The sequence below is a fragment of the Sapajus apella genome, unplaced genomic scaffold (assembly GCF_009761245.1).
Source record: "Sapajus apella isolate SASKATOON/1434 unplaced genomic scaffold, GSC_monkey_1.0 scaffold69, whole genome shotgun sequence".
NCBI classification, from domain to species: Eukaryota; Metazoa; Chordata; class Mammalia; order Primates; family Cebidae; genus Sapajus; species Sapajus apella.
The window spans coordinates 9,163,844-9,169,843 of record NW_022437009.1 but is presented as its reverse complement, the minus strand read 5'-3'; positions in this window follow the sequence as shown (position 1 = coordinate 9,169,843).

The following is a 6,000-nucleotide window of genomic DNA, read 5'->3' as shown; positions in this document are numbered from 1 at the left end:
TTCAGCACCTTTCCTTTAGCATACTCCAGATACTAAAAAATCTCTTGCCTTTTATTTCAACAGAGTTGAACTCAGATAACACTTGGTTCTCTCCCCTATTACAATAGTTATTACTGAATACAATTTGTATTTACTGCTTTAACTAGTGTCCAACTTGCTTATCTTTCAAAATGCTAGTATGATGCTTCATTTATATCACAGTGACCTTTCAGAGAGATGATAGAAGATGGGTCTTTTCAACAAATGTTCCTGGGAAAACAGAAATTCTATATAAAAAGTTTTTATTCCTATCTCAGATCACAACAATTCATAAATCAACTTCAAGTGAATTAAATATTCAGATGTAAAAGACAAACAGAAAGCTTTGGGGAGGCTGGGAATGATGATGAAGACTATAAAAGCAACAAGCCCCATTCAAAAGACAATAACTTCAAAGATTAAAGGAACATCAGCCTACACAGATGACAAAGTACCAGTGCAATAACTGCAGCAACTCTAAAAGCAAGAGCATCTTCATACCTCCAAATGCTCATACCAGCTCCCAGCCATGTTTCTTAACCAGACTGAAATGACTGAAATAACATAGAATTCAGAATCTTGATGGAAAGGAAGCTCACTGAGATAAAGAAGATTGAAGCCCAATCTATAGAAAACAGCAAAATATTTCAAAAGTTGAGAGATTACATATTCATTTTAAGAGAGAACCAAACTGAACTTCTGAAATGAAAAATTAGCACATGAACTTCATAACACAATTGGAAGCATTAATAACAGAATAGACCAAGCTAAAGGAAGACTCTCAGAACTCAAAGACCACTCTTTTGAATCAACACAAGCAGATAAAAATAAAGAAAAGTGAATGTTAGGAAAATGAACAAAACCTGTAAGAAATATGGAATTAGGTAAAAGAGACCAAACTCATTGGATTCTTGAAAGAGATGGAGAGAGAGCAAGTAACTTTGAAAATATATTTAGGATTTTGTCCATGAAAATTTTCCCAGCATCTCTAGAGAGGTCAACATACAAATGCAGGAAATTCAGAGAACCTCCATAAGATATTATGGAAGACGACCATTCCCAAGCCACATAGTCATCAGATTCTCCAAAGTCAATGTGAAAGCAAAAATCTTAAAGGCAACTAGAGAGAAGGGACAGGTCATGTGCAAAGGCTAACAGTGGACCTCTTAGCAGAAACCTTACAAAGTAGAAAAGATTGGGGCCTATACTCAGCATTATTAAAGAGAAAAAAAAAAAAAACCAACCAGGAACTTCATATCTAGCCAAACAAAGCTTCTTAAGCAAAAGAGAAATAAAATCCATTTCTGGCAAGCAAATGTGAAGAAAATTCATTACCATCAGATCTGCCTTACAAGGGGTCAGTAAGGGAGTGCTAAATGTGGAAATGAAAGCCTAATACCTGTCATCACAAAAACACACTTAAATACATAGCTTACTGCCACTATAAGGGAATCAAGCCTACATAACAACCAGCTAACAGCATGATGACAGAATAAAATTCTCAAATATTAATATTAACTTTGAATGTAAATGGGCTAAACACCCCACTTAAAAGGCACAGAGTAGCAAGTTGAATAAAGAAGCAAGACACAACTCTATAATGTCCTCAAAAGATTCAATTAACTCCAGATGGATTAAAGATTTAAACATAAGAATGAAAACCATAACAACCCTAAAAGAAAACCTAGGCAAAACCATTCAGGACATAGGCATAGGCAAGGACTTAATGATAAAACACCAAAAGCAACAGCAACAAAAGCGAAAATCGACAAATGGGATCTAATTAAACTTAAGAGCTTCTTCACAGCAACAGAAACAATCATTAGAGTGAACCAGCAACAAACAGAATGGGAAGAATTTTTGCAATCTACCCATCTGACAAAGGGCTAATATCCAGAATCTATAAAGAACTAAAGCAGATTTACAAGAAAAAAACAAACCCATTCAAAAGTGGGTGAAGGATAGGAACAGATTCTTTTCAAAAGAAGACCACTCAGGACATAGGCACAGGCAAGGACTTCATGACGAAAACAACAAAAGCATTGGCAACAAAAGCCAAAAAAGACAAATGGGATCTAATTAAACTTAAGAGCTTCTGCACAGCAAAAGAAACTATCATTAGAGTGGACTGGTAACCAACAGAATGGGAAAAAATTTTTGCAATCTACCCATCTGACAAAGGGCTGCAAACATGAAAAAATGAGGACAACAAACATGAAAAACTGCTCATCATCATTGGTCATTAGAGAAATGCAAATCAAAATCACATTGAGATACCATCTCATACCAGTTAGAATGGTGATCATTAAAAAATCTGGAGACAACAGATGCTGGAGAAGATGTGGAGAAAAAGGAACACTCTTAAACTGTTGGTGGGAGTATAAATTAGTTCAACCATTATGGAAGACAGTGTCATGATTCCTCAAGGATCTAGAAATAGAAATTCCATTTGACCCAGCAATCCCATTACTGGGTATATACCCAAAGGATTATAAATTGTTCTATTATAAAGACACATGCACATGTATGTCTGTTGTGGCAATATTTACAACAGCAAAGACATGGAACCAACCCAAATGCCCATCAATGATAGACTGGACAAAGAAAATGTGGCATATATACAACATGGAATACTATAATACTATGCAGCCATAAAAAAAGGACAAGCTCATGTCCTTTGTAGAGAAATGGATGAATGTAGAAACCATCATTCTCAGCAAATGGACACAAAAACAGAAAACCAAACACCATATGTTTTCACTCATAGGAGGGTGATGAACAATGAGAACACTTGGGCACAGGGAAGAGAACAACACTCACTGGGCTAGGTGGCAGGGGTGGGAGGTGAAGGGGAGGGGAAGTGAGGGACAGTAGTGGGGCAGGGAGGTTGGGGAGGGATAACACAGGGAGAAATGCCTGATGTAGGTGACGCAGTGCGGGGGATGAAGGCAGCAAACCACCATGGCATGTATATACCTACGCAACAATCCTGCAGGATGCAGGATGTGCACATGTACCCCAGAGCCCAAAGTTAAATTTAAAAAGAAAAGGATTCATCTCATATGCAATGCAATGACACACATAGGCTCAAAGTAAAGGGATGGAGAAAGATCTATCAAGCAAACAGAAAACAAAAAAGAGCAGGGGTAGCTATTCTTATATTAGACAAAACAGACTTTAAACCAACAACAATCAAAAAGGATATTATGTAATGATAAAGAGTTCAATTCAACAAGACTTAACTATCCTAAATATGCATGCACCCAACATTGGAGCATCTAGAGTCATAAAACACATTTTTAGAGACCTACCAAGAGACTTGGGTAACCACACAATATTAGTGGGAGACTTCAGCACTCCACTGACAGTGTCACGGATCATCCAGGCAGAAAACTAACAGAGATACCTGGAATATAAACTTAACACTTGAAAAAAAACAGACCTAACAGACATTGACAGAAAGCTCCACCTGACAGCAGAATATTCATTCTGCTCATCTACAGGTGGCACATATTCTGAGATCAACCACACACCCAGCCTTAAAGCAATTTTCAAAACAAACAAACAAAAAAGCCCTGAGCAGGGCACAGTGACTAATGCCTGTAATCCCAGCACTTTGGGATGCCAAAGCAGGTAGATCACCTGAGGTCAGGAGTTGATCAGGATAAATCACCTGAGACCAGGCTGGCCAACATGGTGAAACCTCATCTCTACTAAACTACAAAAAATTAGCCGGGCATGGTGGCACACTCCTGTAATCCCAGTTACTTGGGAGGATGAGGCAGGAGAATTGTCTGAATCTGGGAGGCGGAGGTTGCAGTGAGCTGAGATTGTGCCATTGCACTCCAGCCTGGGCAACAGAGCGAGACTCTGTTTCAAACAAACAAATGAACACCCTAAAATCATACCAACCACACTCTCTAAGACCACAGTGCAATAAAAATATAAATAAATACCAAGAAGCTTTCTCAAAATCACGTAATTACATGGAAATTAACCTGTTCCTGAATAACTTTTGGGTAACTAATCAAATTAAGGCAAAAATTGAAAAAGTTATTTGAAATGAATGAAAACAAAAATACAACATACCAGAATCTCTGGGATACAGTTTAAAGCAGCGATAAGAGGAAGGTTAATAGTGCTAAATGCCTACATCAAGATGTTAGAAAGGTCTCAAATTAACAACCTAAGATCACACCTAGAGAAACTAGAAAAATAGGAATAAACCAGCCCTAAAACTAGCAAAAGGAAAGCAATAACCAAAATCAGAGCTGAAATAAATGAAATTGAGATGTGAAAATCCATACAAAACATCAATGAAGCCAAGAGTTGGTCCATCAAAAGAATAAACAAGATCAATAGATCACTATAGATTAATGAATAAGAAAATGAAGATACAAGCAAACACAATAAGAAATGACAAAGGTTACACTACTCTCAACCCCACGAGGGGGAGGGGGAGGAAACTCAGAGACTATTATGAACACTTCTACGCACACAAAGTGGAAAGCCTAGAAGAAATTGATGAATTCTTAGAAACATAAAACCTCCCAAGACTGAAGTAGGAAGAAACTGAAATCCTGAACAGATCAATTTATGAGTTTCAAAATTAAATGAGTTATTTTTTAAAAAATCCTTACTAACTAGAAGAAGCCCTGGACCAGATAGATTTGCAGCTGAATTCTTCCAGATGTATAAAGAAGACATGGTACCAATTCTACTAAAATTATTCAAAAATATTGAGGAGGAGGGACTGTTTTCTAACTCATTCTCCAAGGCCAGCATCATTCTCATACCAAAACCTGGCAAAGACACAAATAAAAAAAGAAAACTTAAGGACAATATGCCTGATGAACATAAAAACAAAATCCTCAACAAAATACTAGCAAATTGAATCCAGCAGCAAATCAAAAAGGTAATCTACCAAACAATCAAGTGGGCTTTATCCCTGGCATATAAGGTTTTGTTCAACATACATGAATCAATAAATGTGATTCGTCACATAAACAGAACTAAAAACAAAAACACATAAACATCTCAAGAGATGCATAAAAGGCTTTTGATAAAAATTGACACCGCTTCATATTAAAAGCCCTCAAAAAACTAGGCAATGAGGGAATATACCGCAAAATATTAAGAACTATCTATGACAAACCCACAGCCAACATCATACTAATGGACAAAAGCTGGAAGCATTTCCCTTGAGAACCAGCACAAGACAAGGATGCCCACTCTCACCTGTATATGGTGGTACATATACACCATGGAATACAATACAACCATAAAAAATAACAGAATTGTGTCCTTTGCAGCAACATGGATGCTTCTGGAGGCCATTATCCTAAGCAAGTTAATGCAGGATCAGCAAATCAAACATTGCATGTTCTCACTTCTTTTATGGGAGCTAATCATTAAGTACACATGGACATAGAGAGGAACAACAGACACAATGGTTACTTGAGGGTGAAGGGTTACAGGAGGGTGAGGATGAAAACAATACCTAATGAGTACTATGCTCACTTCCTGTGTGATAAAATTGTTTGTACACCAAACCCCAGCAACACACAATCTACCCATGTAACAAACCTGAGCATGTATCCCCTGAACCTAAAATGAACATAAAAAAGGGACAACTCCTACAAATACATGAGAAAAAGACAGATAACTTAAAAGGAAAAGTCGCAAACGGCACGAAGAATTGATTCAAAAAAGAAGAAATCTAAATAGCTAATAAATATATAAAGTTGATTAAATTCATCAGCCACTATGATAATGCAAACAAAAACCACAATAAAATACTGATCAAATTGAGAGCCTGAGGCATGTGGATAATCTGAGGTCAGGAGCTCAAGACCAGCCTGACCAACATGGTGAAACCCTGTCTCTACTAAAAACTACAAAAATTAGGTGGGCGTGGTGGCGGTTGCCTGTAATCCCAGCGACTCAAGAGGCTGTCGCTTGATCCCAGGAGGCGAAGGTTGC